This window comes from Coffea arabica, chromosome 5e (assembly GCF_036785885.1).
Source record: "Coffea arabica cultivar ET-39 chromosome 5e, Coffea Arabica ET-39 HiFi, whole genome shotgun sequence".
NCBI lineage: Eukaryota > Viridiplantae > Streptophyta > Magnoliopsida > Gentianales > Rubiaceae > Coffea > Coffea arabica.
The window spans coordinates 38,634,447-38,653,235 of NC_092318.1; the positions used below are offsets into that span (position 1 = coordinate 38,634,447).

The 18,789-nt window shown below is 33.4% G+C and overlaps 1 pseudogene; it reads right to left on the reverse strand.

Annotated features, from left to right (window-relative positions):
- Nucleotides 1–10,889: 10,889 nt before the first annotated feature.
- Nucleotides 10,890–17,433, reverse strand: LOC113689333 (beta-D-glucosyl crocetin beta-1,6-glucosyltransferase-like; annotated as a pseudogene).
- Between the last annotated feature and the right edge of the window lie 1,356 nt (nucleotides 17,434–18,789).

Consider the following 18,789-nt stretch of genomic DNA (forward strand, 5'->3'; position numbering starts at 1 on the left):
GATCTAAATCACAGTTCTCTGCTTGACCTCTTAAGTGTATCACTTCTCCTTGATTGTGCAAAGGGACAGTCAACTGATGGAAATCAAAAGTAATGGGCCTGAAATGAGTCATCCAATCCACCCCTAATATTATATCCCAACATCCTAATTCCATCACCTTGAAGTCATAACAAAACTTGTGTTGGTTAATTCCCCACACTATTTTAGGGCATATGGTTTTACTGGTTAAACAGGCCCTATTCCCAACAATTTCAGAAAAAGGTTAACCAACTGATATGGAATATCAAAGGTAACAACCTTTTTGCCACTGATGTAACTATATGAGCTACCAATATCCACCCAGATCAGCATTTCTTCTTCATCCAACTTCCCTATTAGTGTTATTATTTTCCTCTTCATAGCTTTAGATAATATGTGTAGGGACATCCCCATGACTTGTCCTCAATTCCCTGTAGATTCAACTTGTTTCCCCAATGCATCCTCAAATTCAAAATCATCATCTTTTTCACTGATTAGGAAATTTAAATGACCAAGTTTGCACTGGTGACTTTGTCCAAACCTTTATTCACACCTAAAACAAAGTCCATTATTCCTTCTATACTGTATCTCTTGAACAGAGATTTTCTTGGGTTCAGAATCTATAGTAGACAGTGGCCTACTTTTGTATGAGATGTTCTTGAATATGCTGGTGGAAGGCACTTTATAGTATGAGCTATGGGCCTATTGTTGAGATGCACTCTTGGAGATCCCCAATCTATTCTCTGGATTTGTTTTCCAACCATCCTTAGAAGTTCTACAATGGAGCCTCAATGCATCTTCTTGCAACATAGCCATTTCAAAAGCTTCATATAATGTTGTAGGATTCAACATCTTAACCATTGTCTTGATTTCATCCTTTAGTCCACTGATGAAACTAGATGTAAAATACTCTTCATCTAGGTGCGTATTCTTAATCTTCATGAGAGTTTTAAGCTCTTCAAATTTCTCCTGGTACTCTTCTATTTTTCCTACCTGCTGTAATTTGTTGAACTTTTCCACAACATTCTTGCCATTCTTACTATCAAACCTTTTATACAGTAATTCCTCAAACATTCCCCAATCATCCCTGGCTTTTCCAGTTTAACTCCTTGAAACCAGATATCTGCCCTCCCTTCCAAGTACATCTCAATGACTTCCAATTTTTGTTCTTCCATAATTTGGTAGTTTAAAAAGTATTTGTTACATTTTATGATCAATTCTCTTGGATTTTCACCAGTAAACAAGGGCAGATCAAGTTTTTGGAGATTTGGTATCAAGAATTTACCTGCTTCCTTTTTGGCTACTCTATTGTTTCAGACCCAATCTGCAATCTTTGATTCAGTGGAGGAGTTGGTAAAAGCGATGTTTGATCACTTCTTTGCCTATCATTTTCTAGAACATTCTTTTCTCTACCCATCATTACTCTCACGAAGGCACTGAACTCCTGCTTCATCTCAGCTACAAGACCTTCCATTCTTTTGTTGCTTTCCTTTAGTTCCACACAAAACTCATCACGTATCTACTATTATTGCTGCTATGAGGCTTGCAGACCTGCAACTACCTCCTAAAGCTTAATTTCTTGTTTCTTGATTTGTTCCTCCAATGTTCTTAAATCTGATGCTTTTTGCCATAGAATTTGAGTTTCTCCAAGGATTCAACCTTGCTCTGGTATCACTTGTTAGAATCTTGACTGTAAATTTGGGATTTTAAGGAAAAATTGGTTTGGATTGGGAGTTCAGAATTGGCAGAGGAAGAAGAAAGAGAGGAAAAAGAGAGAGAGAGCAGAAATGAAATAAATGGGACGAATTCTGTTATTCCTCAGCTACATTTCTCACCGATCATTTCTGTACAAATTGGATGAATAACCGACTCTAACTAAGCTCAACTAATTCTGTTATTTGTGTTAAAACGACGTCACCCTACTTATATCCAATACAATGATTTATTGAGTAATTTGTTCTAAATGACATTGTTGCATATTTCATTTCTGCGTCCTGACATTTTGGCACAACACAAGTTAATGAAATAGGAACTATCATATTTTGTATGTTTTATATGAGTACAAATTCTTTGAAAACATTGAAAAATCAAGGGTTAATTCCACTTTGTCCCCCCAAACTTTGGACGATTATCCACTTAAGTCCCTAAATTTCAAAATGGGACACTTAAGTCTCTAAACTTATAAATACCTCCCACTTAAGTCCCTGAACTTATAAAATGGGACACTTAAATCCCTAAACCCTTATAAAATGGGACACTTCGACCACCAACAGCATTCAGGATTTGTTAACAATTTTCCTTAAGTGGGAGGTATTTATAAGTTTAGAGACTTAAGTGTCCCATTTTGAAGTTTAGGGACTTAAGTGGATAATCGTCCAAAGTTTGGGGGGACAAAGTGGAATTAACCCAAAAATCAATTATTGTCTATTGAAAGATATCTTTTCATTTTATTCCAATTTGGTTTCTCAAATCACAATTAGTTGTAATGTTATTGTAGTCAGTATTCATAGAGATTTTCTTAATGAGCACCCAAAGAATATTCATTGAAATACCAATACCAATTTGCTATCGAGACACAAACACTTGTATCCATTGCTCACGAAGTTGCCTTTAACAAACTTCATAGCTGAAAAAAGTCCTCTTTAAAATTGCGATTGCAACAATTAAGATAATGATTAATTTTATAAAGATATAAAAATATGAATATAAATATCCCTTTTGTTTATTTTTTGAACTCTTAAAATATCTTGAAATAATATTTTTCTTATCAAATACCAATGATTTAAGCTTTTTGTTTAAGAAAACCATTTTGAACAACATAAAATAGAAACCATTAATAAAAATGTAGAATTTATAAAATTACATATAACATATTGTTTTATTAACTAACTACATGTAAAAAGGGATAAATCCTATTTGATTAATACTTGACCATTACAAATTATAAAAGCTACAAAAGATAAGTTCTATAAATCTTTTACCAATTGGTCAAATAAATAAACATAAATTTGAAGTAAAATTAAACTTAAAGTTCAAAAAATATGAGATTTATCTTGAATCTGTTTGTTGACATTGGTCCCTAACTTTTGATGTTTACAAAACAATGGATGATACTAATATCTCTTTAAAAAATACTTTCAACTATGAAGCAAATCTGATTCAAAGAACAAGAGCATTTGAAAGTGATAAAGGAAGTTGAAAGCTGTCGGACACTCATAAAAACAACATCGGACGTCCGATAAACAATACAGCACTTCGGACGCAAAGCATTAGAGGTATCGGACGTCCGAAAGAATTAAGATGATTTCTCAAACTCATTGTCTGTTGTCGGACGCAAGCATCAGCTATACCAGACGTCCGATCTCCCAACCTGTCTGCTGTCGGACGCAAGCATCAGTTGTACCGGACATCCGATACTCCCAACGGCTAGTTAACTTTTTGACTGTCTTCTATCCATTGAAAGCATTAATGAAGCACTTTTTGGTCTCATATAAATAGAGTATGATCAGAAACTTCAAATAACTTTTGCACACTGAAAATACAAAAGATATAGAGTAATTTTAGTGAGAAAATACTCTCCAAAGAAGATTTGTAGTTTTGATAGTGTGAAATTCATTGTAAGTTTTTCATTTGTAAGTGAATACTTCAATAGTGTAACTCTGTGAGAATTGTCCTGAGGGATAGAAAACTTCCTAACTTGACCGAGTGGAGCTTGGGACAAAGAGAAAGTGAGCCTTCCTTTGTACACAAGATTGGTTTTATTTCATCAACTTGAAAAAGATTATTTGAATTGATCTTCAAATTCAAAAGGAGCTTGGTAGTCAATTGATTTGCAATTCTTTTATTCTCATTTACTTATGGTTATGTTGTGATCCTTAAATTGCTTATCTCTTCTACTTCTCTCAAGTGATTTTGTTCATTCATTGATTGATTTATTGTGTGATCACTTAGAAAAGAGAATAAATTTTACATTAAGCAAAAAGTGCTCATAACTCGATTAGATTTTTAAAAAACCTAATTCATCCCCCCTCTTAGGTTTGTTTTCGATCCTTATAATTGATATCAGAGTTTGGTCTCCTAGATATTAATCTCAAGCGGCTTAGGAGTAAAGATGATAATAACAATGTCATGTTTTTTGAAGGACAAGCTGTGATTAGACCTCCAATGTTTAATGGATCAAATTATGTGAGTTGGAAAGAAAGAATGATTATCTTCTTACAATCGATTGATATTGAATTATGATTTATAGTTAATGAAGATCCATATGATGCCTCTATAATAGATGAAAATACTCATAGAGCTAAATCAAAAATAAGAAATGAATTAAATGTAGAGAATAGAAATCATCTCACCTTAAATGCAAGACCTATAAATATGTTATATAGTGCTTTAAACTCAAATGAACCTATTAGAGTCAAGGGTTGTAAGTCAGCTAAGAAAATTTGAGATAAATTGAGAGAAATTCATGAAGGTAGTGAAAATGTTAGAGAACAAAAGAAATCTATCTTGGTTACTAAGCATGATTCGTTTAAGATGGAATCTCATGAAAATATTGATAAAATATATTGTAGATTCAATGATCTTATTAAGGATTTAAAGGTGTTAGAAAAGGAATACTCCTTAGGAGAGAAAAATAGAAAAATCTTGAATGCTTTGTCCAAGGATTGGGAGAGTAAGGTGACTACTATTGAAGAGGTTAAAGATTTGAATTCTATGCATATTGAATCTCTTATTAATTCTCTAACCTCTTATGAGTTAAAACTTAAGACTAAGATACAAAAAAAAAAAGAAGATGCAAAGATAAGAAGAAGCATTGCTCTAAAAGCATCTCAAAATGAAGATGACTCGACTTCCTTGGATGAAGAAGATATGGATGTGGATGACAATGATCTAACTCTCATCACAAAAAGTTTCAAGAGAATCCTCAATAAAAGGAGATTCAGAAAAGGAGGACCTAGCAATTCGAATCTCAATTAATTCAACAATGCAAGAAACAATGGAAAGTTGGAGGCCAACAAAAAGTAAGGTAACAAATGCTATGAATACAGCAAACTTGGACACTACATGAGTGAGTGTCCAATGAAGAAGAAGAAAGAAGGAAAAAAATCAAGATTCAACAATTTTCAATTTACATGAAATGAGTGCAACTCCGATGGTGAAATTGAAGAGGAAGAAGAATCTGCTCAATTGACTTTTATGGCCATTGAAGATAATGAGGCAACAATTTCTAACTCTCAATTTGAAAGTGATGATGAAACTGATGATGATCTTGAATCTTTCATTAAAAATTGCATGATAGTTTGAAAGAATCTTATGTTAGAAACAAGGAATTAAAACACAAAATTAATTTTTTTTTCTTCAGGATAATACACGCCTTTTTGAAGAAAACAAGAAGTTGAAAACTGAAAATGATTTCTTGAAAAAGAATGAGATTGATTTACAAAATAAGTTTGATAGAAAAATAAGATTTTGTGAAATATTCAAAGAGGAACAAGGTGATCTGAAAAGAAGAATAGATAATTTAAATGAGTTTCTCCAATATAAGAAACATAATTTATAAATTCTAGTGCAAATGATTTTGTTGTTTATAAGAGAAGATAAGATTTATTAAAATTGTTCATATAAATAACTCTTTGATTATGTGTAATTTTTATTACCAAAAAGGTCACATGAAAAGTAATTGCTATGTGAAGAAGAATATGAGAAGAGGTATAAAATGCATGTGGATAGTTAGACATGATACTAACTCTCAAAAACCCAAAAATTAATGGGTACGATATATTAGTTCTTGAACTCTTGATTAGGTGAACTTGGTGAACATTATTGAGGAATCAAAATGGTTCATAAACAATGAATGTTCAAGACACATGACCGGTGATCCATCACAATTCATCAAACTCAAACCAAAGTCTAGTGGCATAGTGACATTTGGAGATGACGTGTTTCTTCCTTAAGACCATTGGAGCTTTTACATCTTAATTTGTTTGGTCCTACACAAATTGCTAACTTGGGTGGTAAAAGATATTGTTTAGTCATTATTAATGATTATTTTAGACACACTTGGGTGATTTTTCTTACTCATAAAGATGATACTTTCAAAAAATTTTGTTTCCCTATTTGTAAAAGTTCAAGATCTGTTTGGTTTGAATATTGTTAAAATTAGAAGTGTCAATTGTTCGAAATTTAAATATTGTGACTTTTCAAAATTTTGTGATTACACTTTAGGCACTCTAGAGTCATTTGCACTTCATATTAGGATGCATCTTTTATATTTTCTCTTTTGATGTTTCAAGTACTTTGTACTAATGGATCTTGATTAATATTGATGGTTTCTAGTTGAATGGTTAATGTATTTTGGTTGATATTTCTCTGTTTGGTACTTCTTTTGGTATTAATTCTCTGTTTTTGACTGATGATTCATATTGGTATGTTGGTGATTGCTGAATTTTAGTATCATTTCTCTGTTTTTGATTGGTATTTTGGATTCTCTATTATGGTAACTACATTATGGATTATGGTTGCTGGATTTTACTCTCATCTTATGATAACAAAAAGGGGAAGAAATTGATGCTATGTGAAAGAGGGAGTTATTCTGAAATTATAAGTTTGGCACTTAAAATTTTTGTTGCAATAAGTGATGGAGAACTTATGCTCAATTTTTTCTTTCTTCCATTCATTGTTTTGTCATCATCAAAAAGGGGGAGAATGTTGACCTTGGTCCCTAACTTGATATTTACAAAAACAATAGATGATACTAATATCTCTTTAAAAAATATTTTTAATTATGAAGCAAATCTGATTCAAAGAACAAGAGCATTTGAAAGTGATAAGAAAGTTGCAAGCTGTCGGACGCTCACGAATACAAAATCGGACGTCCGATAAACAATGCAGCCCTTCGGATACAAAGCATTAAAGGTACCGGATGTTCGAAAGAATTAAAATGATTTATCAAACTCACTGTCTGCTGTCGGACGCAAGCATCAGCTGTACCGGACGTCCGATACTCCCAACCTGTCTGCTATCAGACGCAAGTATCAGCTGTACCGGATGTCTGATATTCCCAACGGCTAGTTGACTCTTTAGTTGCCTTTTATCCATTAAAAATATTAATGAAATACTTTCTTGATCTCATATAAATAGAGCATGGTCAAAAATTTCAAATAACTTTTGCACACTAAAGATACAAAAGATATAGAGTAATTTTAGTGAAAAAACACTCTCCAAAGAAGATTTATAGTCTTGGTAGTATGAAGTTCATTGTAAGTTTTTCATTTGTGAGTGAATATTTCAATAGTGTAGTTCTGTGAGGGTTGTCCTGAGGGATAGTAAAACTTCCCATCTTGATCGAGTAGAGGTTGGGGTAAGGAGAAAGTGAGTCTTCCTTTGTACACAAGATTGGTTATATTTCATCAACTTGAAAAAGTTTGTTTGAATTAATCTTCAAGTTCAAGAGGAGTTTGGTAGTCAATTGGTTTGCAATTCCTTTCTTTTCATTTACTTATTGTTATGTTGTGATCCTTAAATTGCTTATCTTTTCTACTTCTCTCAAGTGATATTGTTCATTCATTGATTGATTTATTGTGTGATCACTTAGAAAAGAAGGTAAATTTCATATTGAGCAAAAAGTGCTCATAACTCAATTAGGCTTTAAAACCTAATTCACCCCCATCTTAGGTTGTCTTTGATTCTTACACTGTTTAAGAATTGAGGCTATTTGTACTAATTTTAGAGTCCAAAAATATAATATTAGATATGAAATCCACTTACATATAGTTATATTTGATATTATTTGGAAGAGTACATATATCATTTTTTTAATCAAGTTTAAATAAGATGCTTTTGCAAAATACATATATTTTAATAGGACAATTCTACAAAATACATGATTGCATATACTATAAATAGGGTTTCGTAAAAATTAAGTGGATCAATTGACCCCACTTACACATAACTAGCTCAACCAATGAGTAAAATAGTAATATTCCATTGAATAAGCGAATTAAGGTCACATGCAGCAAAGCTGCTAATGAATTACAAAACTAATTAGGCGGAGATGGGTTAGATAGTTCCAAAGAAAGGAGTGTAAGTGAGAGATTGCAGATTCAAACCCTTCCACTTACACTTAATAAAATTACAAAACTCATTTTGGGAGGAGGGAGAGGATGGGTTTTGGTGGCACGGTGAGAGGGAGTATGACTGAGAGGCGAATCTAAAACTTCTTACTTACTAAAAAAGGATTACAAAACTCATTACAATTGGTAACTGGTACTAATACAATGCTATGCTATATGCTTGTTACAAACTAAACTATAGACAAAATTCAAGAAATGAAAAATTGTATTGGAAAGCCCTACTCAATACAAAGATCCAAATTTGCTTTAGCTTGCAAAACTCTCCTCCAGCTAGAATGGTGTCAATGACTTCATGAATTAAGAGTTTAGAAGCTCCACTCTGCTGAAAAATCCTCATTTTAAATTTGAGCTCAACTCATTTAATTAAACAAGCGAACCGCTCGTTTATTTAACAGCCCCCACTTCACAACAGCTCCACTTTTCCACCTTTCCACCGAAAAATCCTCATATTCTGTTCCCTTTAAGGTAGAAAACTACCGGCCTAAAAGCCAGCTTCCATATCTGATTAGTCAGAAAACTGTCCTTGAAAATGCTGAGATAGCCATGAGAGCTCATCAGTCCAAAACACCTCTATAAGCGAAGAATAGGTTTGAGTATATGTTATAGGCGTTGCTATGCCTAGACTTGTCAGTATGTATTAGGGCCTTGGGCCTCCTCCTTAGACCAAATATATATTTTGTTCAATTTTGTACAAGTTGACCTCTAGTGTAAATTAATAGGATTTCGGTGTGAATCAAGTCGAATTTGATGTAAATCAAGTCCAATTTAGTGTATGTTAATTTGTTATTATTTGATGTAAATCAGATACACTTTGATATAAATTGATTACTATCATTTAGTGTAAATTAAGGACAATTTGGTGTAAATTGAGAATATATTGTTAATTTACATCAACTTGTGCAAAATGGAACTTGTGAGGCCCTATTTCCTAAACACACACACACACACACACACACATATATATATATATATATATATATATATATTTTTGGTATGGCGTTTTCTTTTTCCCTCTATGTGACACCGTGTCAACACTAACTGTTTCAAGATTATGAGACCATTTGGAGTTGCGGTAGCAGATTGAAATGTACTTTTCTAATAGAGGTTTTAATAAAAGTACTTATCAACTGTTTAAGTGCTTTTAAATATATTATTTGGAGATATAATTCAATAAATACTTATTATATTGGATAATGTATAATTTAAAAATTTTTAAAAATGTTTATCTCTTTATTTAGTTCATAATATAGGATAAGATAATTAAATTTGATGTTTTATTTTTTAAATCACAATAGCTACTCTAAAAGCATTAAATTTGAGTTTTTGCTAAAAGTGCCTTTAACAACAAAAGCACTACTCCTAATTTTATGGAATGATACACATAAAATACTTTTAAAGTACTTTAAGTACCTAAAACTACTTTTTTATCAAAAACACCGTAACCCCAAACGGGGCCTATATATCCTTTTGGCGAGAAAGAAAAGTAGAATGCTGAAATCGATCTATTCTTTTCCTTGTAATAATGTCGTTATGTGGACAAAATCTAATTTTTTCTATTTACAAAAACTTGCGTGGGAACTTCGAAAGATTGAAAACCAAATAATATTGATCTAATCTTAGTTCACACTTCCTATCAACAATTTCCAGTTGAATTATTCAACGACTTTCTTATAAAAAACAAAAGAAATATTATTAAAAAAAAGATTGTCTTTTTTCTTTTTTTGAGAGGTGCAAGTCGATGTTCTCCACTTTGAATATCGTCTATATCACTAAAAATCTTGGGTTTGTGTGGATTAGGTGCTCTTAGAAGTATTTTTTTTAAAAAAATTCTACTATAATTTTTTTAAAATTTTATTGAGGTATTTCTTAAAATTTTTACCATAACTATGTTCCATCACCACTCTCCATTCCCTCCTCTCTTTCCTCTTTCTCTTCGTCTCCCTCCATTCTCATTCCTCCTCCTCACTGAGCTTCTTCCCCTCTCTTTTTCCTCCTATCCTTCCTCCTCCTTCTCTCCCTCCTATCCTTCCTCCTCCTCATTTTTCCCCTCGTCACCCATCAGAGGAGGAAGAAGGGATGGGAGGGAGGTTGTAGGGAAAAAATACAAGGAAAAGGGAGGAGGAAGGAGAAGGGGGTGGGGGAGGAAGAGAAAGGAGAGAAGAGGAGGAAGGGGGAAGAAGTGGTGGTGACAATGGTAGAGGGAGGAGAGGAGGGATGGTGGCAGTCGCGGGTAGTGGCATGTGCTAGGTGGTGGGTGGTGGAAGAAAAAGGAAGTAAGATTTATGTTTTTTTTTGTATTTTTGTTAGGTGTATTTGAGATTATTTAAAATACTTTTGGGGTGTTTATGAAGTATGTTGTTGTATATGACAAACTTATATTTGAAAATACTCACTAATCCAAACAGAGCTCTTGACAGATCACTATAGCTCCTATAAATTATCATGGCATCTATAAGAAAAAGAATTTGAAGCGAATTACATGCATTTGTCACAAGATGAAACTATATAGCAAACAAATATAGTACAAATTCATAGAGAGTTAGGAATGATCAATCGTAGAGTTCCTAGCTTTAAATTTTTTTCCACTCCCCCAAGAAAAATTAAAAAAAGAAAGAAAGAAAGAAAAAATAAGCTCGAGCAACATGATATGTCTAAGTGACTAAAAGTAACTGAAAAACCAGAGTATGTCTAAGTGATAGATACAAATAGAAGAATTCTTAAAATCAAGAAGGTTGGCTATCAAACTATATCTATCATTGAAGCACATCTATAGAGCAGTTCAAATAATTCTAGAAATGTAGCCAAATTAATTCGAAGGATGACTACTATTTCCTTCACAAGCTGACTTACCACTTCCATGGCTTCATCGAACTCCTGAGTTTCTTTCAATTTTACATTTTCACTCACATCTCTCATTTTCCCCCATCTTCTTCACCACCACATCTTGAATTACCTTGGCATCTTGAGTTATCATTCTCATCTCTTACAACCTCCAAGCCTGCACCAGTCTCCACTATTCAATGGCAGATCAATATGCATGGGCATGGCTATAATTGGAACACCAAACTATACACATTCCAAAATCGAATTCCAACCACAATGACAAACTAAACCTCCAATTCTTTGATGTGCCAATACTTTTGCTTGTGGTGCCTATCCTTCCACGATTCTTTCCCTATCTCCCACTCTCTCCAAGAACCCTTAGGAAAAGCTGGTTTAGGCCTACTTTTCTCATCCAAAGAAAATCTTACAACCCATAAGAAATTGGCATTGCTAAGCTCCAACTTGTATGTCATCTCGTCAATCTCTTCTTTATTCAAGAAATATTCAGTGGAACAAAAACACTGGACGGCTCGCTTTTTGTCCCTAGCCATTAGCTTAACTCATTATCGTTATCACCTCAATCATCATGAATAGTTTCCTCAAACAGCGTACCTACAGGCACAACTTTCAGCTTCATAAAATCGGATAGATAATCTATATATTTTCTTTCGAGTGCTCTTGAGCTTTTCAGGAGCAAGACGCCATCACAATAACTGTTTGGTAACCTATCCACTGCAGGATAACTTTCTTCTTGATAATCAACTCTTGTATCTTCGTCTGTGCTGGCTTGCTCGAAATTAGATAGATAGGTGGTTGGAAAAAGGAATTTAAGGCCTGGTTTCATGAACGAATGGCTATAGTATGCAAACATTAAAACACTTGAAGCTCAAACTTTATTGCAGGAATGTTATGGGCCACAGTCAATGCACTAGGCCATGTCATGGTTGTTAGAAATATTTATTATTATTAATTAATCATGTTTGTTTATTTTGTTCTACCTAATTAGTGGAATTAGTGAAGTAGCTAGTGGAGTTAGTGGGATAGTTAGTGGAGTTGTTTTGAATTCTATAAATAGAGCAATTTCATGTTATTAGTTAAGTCAATCTTTACAAAGAAACAAACTCTTGTCCTTTGTTTCTCTTATTATTTTTCTCAATAATTATAACAGTGGCATCAGAGCCAAGTTCGTGAGTGAAAACAAAAGTGAATTGTGAGAATTGTGTTGGTAAATTACAATGGCCACCTTCAATTTTGTGTAGCTAGCAATTCCTCGCTTTGATAATCACTATGATAATTGAAGTATGCTAGTGGAGAACTTCTTGAGATTCAAGGAGTATTGGTAGGTTGTCGAATTAGGAGTACCAGAGCCAACAGCCGGAGTAATATTATCAGAGGTGCAAAAAATGAAGTTGGAAGCATTGAAATTGAAAGATCTTAAAGCCAAAAATTACCTTTTTCAAGCTATTGATCGAGCCATTTTGGAGATAATTCTTAGCAAAGATATCTCCAAATAGATTTGGGACTCCATGAAGAAAAAGTATCAAGGAAATGCAAAGGCAAAGCGGGTGCAGCTTCAAACTTTTCGGACCGAATTTGAGACTTTAAGCATGATGTCAAACGAGTTGGTCACAGATTATGTTGCAAGAACGATGGCAATCGCTAACAAGATGAGGATCCATGGAGAGAATTTGAAGGACGTCACCATTGTCGAAAAGATACTTCGATCGATGACAACAAAATTTAATTTTATTGTATGCTCTATAGAGAAATTGAAAAATATTGATGCACTTTCAATTGATGAGTTGCAGAGTTCTTTGTTGGTTCATGAGTAAAAAATTAAACAACAAGAGAAAGAGGAGCAAGCATTGAAGGCTTCAACAAAAAGTCACTCAACATAGAGAGAAGGCAGAAGTAGATGAAACAATGATCATAACAACCAACAACAACAATACCAGCACCAAGAAAATCAATTTCAAGAAAGAAGAAGTGGACAAGGAGACCACCCATCAACAACTCAAATGCCAAAGTCAGTAGACAAATCCAATGTTAATGCTACAATTGTCATAGGTATGACCATTATCAATCCGAATGTCAAACTAATTTGAATAGACAAAATGAAGAAAGGACTAATTTTGCAGAAAAAGAAGAAGAAATATCTCTTTTGATAGTGTATCACATGAGTGAAGAAACTCAACAAAACATGTGGTATTTAGGCACCGGTTGCAACAATCACATGTGTGGAGATAAGAAGACATTCTCTGAGTTGGATGAGTCATTTCGTAATACCGTCAAATTTGGTGATAACTCTATAATTTTTGTTATGGAAAAAGGAAGGTAACTATCCAAACTAAAAAAAAATTCTTCTACTCACACTTAAAGACAAATTTGCTTAGTATGAGTTAGTTGCTAGAAAAAGGGTACGAGATTTCTATCAAAGATGGTGTATGTCGGGTTCGAGATGTAAAGTTGGGCTTAGTTGCTCAAATTAAGATGACGGCAAATCGTACGGCAAATCATACGTTTCCACTCTATTTGCAGAACTCGACTCATTCATATTTCTCTGCAAAATCGAAAGATGTGGCATGGTTATGGTATTTTCATTATGGACAACTGAATTTTGGTGAATTAAAGACTTTGTAGCAAAAAAATATGGTGGCTGATCTATCTCAAATCACAATTCCTTCAAAAGTTTGTGAAAAGTGTTTCATTGGCAAATAACATCAGGATAGCTTTCCAAAAGGAAAATCATGGAGAGCAAATGACATATTGGAGTTGGTTCACTCTGATTTATGCGGACCCATAAATCTGCCATCTAATGGTGGAAAACGTTATTTTATGACATTTATTGATGATTATAGTCGAAAAACTTGAATCTATTTTTTGCAGGAAAAATCTGAAGCATTTTCAACTTTCAAAAATTTCATGACTCTTGTCGAAAAGGAAGCAGGCAAGTCCATAATTTTTTTTTTGCAATGATCGTGGTGGAGAATATAACTCACAAGAATTTATAAATTTTTGTGAGAAGCATAGAATTCAGAAGCAGCTTACAGCAGTTTATACGGCACAACAGAATTGTGTTTCAGAGAAAAAAAATCGTACAATATTAAACATGGTGAGGAGCATTTTGACAAGAAGTGGTGTTCCAAAAAATTTTTGACCTGAAACTGTTAACTAGAGCATTCATATATTGAATAGAAGTCTCACACTTACTATTAAAAATATGACACCTGAGGAAGCATGGAGCGGATAGATACTAACAGTGGATTACTTCAAAATTTTTGGATACATTGCCAATGCTCATATTTCAGAGCAAAAGAGGACAAAACTAGATAATAAGAGAGAGAAATGCATTTTTCTTAGTGTTAGTAATCAATAAAAAATCTATAAACTTTATAATCCTATCACTAAGAAAATTGTCATCAGCAGGGATGTAATTTTTTATGAAGAAATTTTTTGGCTATGGAGCAGCAATATTATTAACCAACAAATACCTATTAATTTTGATGGAGTTGATGAAGAGGACAGGCAGAAGCCTACCGAACAAATTCCATCAGATGGTTCAAATAATATTCCAAGTTCCCAAATAGTAGTAGAAAATGAAGGACGGCCTCAACGTATTAGAAAAAGATCTATATGAATGATCGATTATGAGGTAACTGGAATTGACCAATCTGAGGACCTACTTATATATTTTGCTCTATTTTTCGATTGTGATCCTACAGTTTTTGAAGAGACTAAAGATTCAAAGTGGCAAAAGGCAATGGATGAAGAAATTGCAGCTATTGAACAAAACAACACATGGTAGTTAACTGATCTTCTAAAAGGACAAAAAACAATTGATGTTAAGTGGGTGTACAAGATGAAATTGAAGGAAAATGGAGAAGTTGACAAGTACAAGACACGCTTAGTAGCTAAAGGCTATAAGCAAGAGTTTGGGATGGATTATGGAGAAGTCTTTGCTCCAGTCGCAAGGCATGACACGATCAGGATAGTGATCGTATTGGCAGCACAATATTCATGGCCTATCTTTCAGTTGGATGTGAAATCAGCATTTTTACATGGTGATCTACAGAAACAGATATTTATTGATCAACCTCCTGGTTATGTGAAGGTTGAAAGTAGGGGTGGCAATGGGGCGGGGGACATCTCCCCTAACCTTCGGCCCGATGCACCCCGCCATCTCCCCTAACCTTCGGCCCGATGCATTTTAATTCCCCCCACCCCTAGCTTTCCCCGCCCCGCTTCCCCCGCGGGGGCACCCGTAGGGTTAAAAAATTTTATCATATAATTTTATTATAATTAAATTTGAGCAAATATTCAAGTACTAAAATATCAATACATCACAAAATTATTGTTCATTATAACTTCACAATTGAAACTCATAAAAATAATTAAACAAAGGTTATTTGAATACAATCTAATATGATAAAACAAATATAACTAAAATAATCAAGTTTTCACTTTTGATACAAATATAATCACTAAATTATTATTGTATTTTTTTTTAGAAAAAAGTGTTATTGTATTAAGCGTAGTTAGGAATTTAATATAAATGTATTAATAAATTTAGTATAAATAATTAATAATTTTTATTAATAGACATGTATAATTAGTAGTATAATTGATAATATCATTATATATATATAATTATGTACATATATATATATATTTTCAAACGGGGGGAAAAAAAATTTCCCCCCACCCCAGCCCCAATGACCCCCCGCGAGTGCCCGCCCCCGTTGCCATCCCTAGTTGAAAATGAACATAAGGTATACAAGCTCAAAAATGTATTATATGGGTTAAAACAAACCCCACATGCTTGGTATAGTCATATAGATGCTTATTTTTCTAAGGAGGGATTTAAAAAGTGTCCATATGAACATACACTTTTTATAAAGATTAGAAATGAAGGTAAATTGCTTATTGTTTGCTTATATGTTGATGATCTTATTTTTACTAAAAATGATAGTGCATGTTTGAGAAATTCAAGAAATCTATGATGGCTGAATTTGATATGTTTGATCTTGAAAAGATGTATTATTTTTTGGGCATTGCAGTGGTGCAATCTACTGCTGAAATTTTTGTCTCTCAATGAAAATATGTGCAAAAAATTATGAACAGATTTCAAATGAAAAATTGTAATTCTATTAATATGCCAGTTAAAGTAGGTTTAAAACTCATCCAAGAACATAAAAGAAAGAGGGTTGATAGCACCCATTACAAACAAATTATGGGAAGCCTGATGTATTTGACAGCCACTAGACCTGATATTGTGCATGCTACAAGTCTTATTAGTAGATACATGGAAAGTTCAAGGGAAACACATCTTCTAGCTGCCAAGAGAATTGTTCGATGCTTGTAGGAAACCATTGAATTTAGGTTGTTTTACAAGAATGGTGAAAATTCAAATTTATTTGGTTTTACTGACTGTGACTATGCAGGCGATTTTGATGATAGAAAGAGTGCGTCTGGCTATGTATTCATGATGGGTTCACGAGCTATTTCATGCTCTTCAAAGAAACAACCAATTGTTACTTTATCAACAACCAAATCAGAGTACGTAGTTGCAATGGTTTGTGCCTGTCAAGCAATTTGGCTAAGGAATATTCTTGAGGAGTTGCATTTTCAGCAAGAAAAAGTTACTATAATTTACTGTAACAATAGTTCTGCCATCAAACTCTCTAAAATCCAATTTCACATGGAAGAACCAAGCATAGACGTGAGGTTTCACTTTCTAAGTGAGCTTACAAGGGATGTAATAACTGATTTGCTCTACTGTAAAAGTGAAGATCAAATTGTTGACATAATAATCAAACCATTGAAGTTAGCCACATTTCAAATACTAAGGAAGTTGCTTGGAGTTTGTGCAGTTGATAAGTTCTATTTGAATGTTTTTCAAACATTCAGTTTAAGAGAGAGATTGTTAGAAATATTTACTGTTTGTTTATTTTGTTCTACCTAATTAGTAGAGTTAGTGAAATTAGTGGAGTTAGTGGAGTAGCTAGTGGAATTAGTGGGATAGTTAGTGGGTTGTTTTGAACTCTATAAATAAAGCAATTTCATGTCATGAGTTAAGTCAGTTTTTACAAAGAAATATACTCTTGTCCTTTGCTTTTTATTATTATTTTTCTCAATAATTATAACAATGGTGGCATCGTAGATCACCAAATCAGGCTTCAAAGTCTTGAAGATGGTGGATAAACCAGGTTTGGCCCTGTTCAGGGCTCTTTTTAGGGTGTATAACCATAGGTGGTGTGGTAGTGAGAAGGAAGTTTCGAGATATCTGGAAGATGAAGTTCCATTAGCTGAATTGTCATAGAGTATATTCCAGTGAACTTTTTCTTGATGAATCCAAGATTGACGGAGTTGAACAAATGTACATGGCGAATCCTCTATCCGCTAGTCTCTTGGCTAGTTCTAGGGTCGGCCATATATGGCAGTAAGCCAACTATGGAAACATGACGATCTTGAGCTGAGAAGTAACTGCTTTTGTACCCATGAATCCTCTATTAATTTTCTGCAACTTCTTTTGGTCTTTCGGGGAAGGGGGGTGGGAAAGGGAAGGAAAGGAAAATGGGCTTCCTTGATTTCTTTTTCTGGCTGAATGGGCAAACATTGTAGGATGGATGAGTTGCCTAGTTAAATTGGTACATTGTTTTCTTTCATAATTGGTGGTAATCTATAAACAAATCCCATTTCGTGTCGAGCCTAAACTCGAGTGTGAAATAAAAAAAAAAAAGGGATAATTTCAGAAACCTCCCCTGAGATTTCTGACAGTCTCACTCACCTTCCCTGAACTTTGCAAAATATCAGCTACCTCCCCTAAAACTAAGTAGAGTGTATCAAATCTCACCCAATTCAAATGCACAAACAATTTTAAATATGTATCAGGAGAGAGAAAAATACTTCATCCCATATCTGCCCTTAAGATTATCATTAGCGACTTAGGCCTTGTTTGGCACGTGAGTTTTTTGCCAAGTTTGTCTGCTATAAGTTTTTTAAAAATTTTAGCTACAATAACCTCAAAAAACTTCTCAAAAAATTTAAACTATACACTTCAAAATATTCAAAAATTTACATACTTCAAAAAATTTTTTAAAAACTTCTACAGTAAGTTACAGTAAAATTTTAGACAAACACTTAAAAAACTCACTTGCCAAACGGGGTCTTAATTTTTGTTGAACAGTACGAACCATCTAACAACAATGAAATTTTAGGGAGTATATCTGAAATTGATGGAAAAGGCAAGGTGCCTATTGCATTTTGGAAGATAGAAGGCAATAGCTCTTTGTGCACAACTAAACCAACGATAAAAAGCAAATAGTAGTTAAGTTGGTTAATCATTCGCTATTAGTTTTGCATCCAAATTGTACTTAAGTTGGTTAATCATTCGCATTACTCATTTAACTAATTTTATCAAAATAGTTTCAAAATATATCATAAGTTATGAGGGTATATCTATCAATTCATCATTAATGATATCACAAATAGGGAACAATAACCTGACAGGAGAGGTATATGATATTTTGTAAAATTCAGGAGAAGTGAGTGAGACCGTCAGAAGCCTCGGGGGAGGTTTCTGAAATTATCCCAAAAAAAAAAAAGGTGAATCACGTAGGTACTATAGTAACATGTTGGAAATGGGCATCGTCGGTGCTATAGTCTATAGTAATATGTCATGTCAAACAAATGTGAATCATGTACTAATAATATAAATAACTAAACATTGATTGTTTAACACTTCAACTTTTGTGTTTGGTGAATACATCTAGTTTTCTAATTTTTAATTTAGTTAATTTAGTGTCTGTTTGATAAC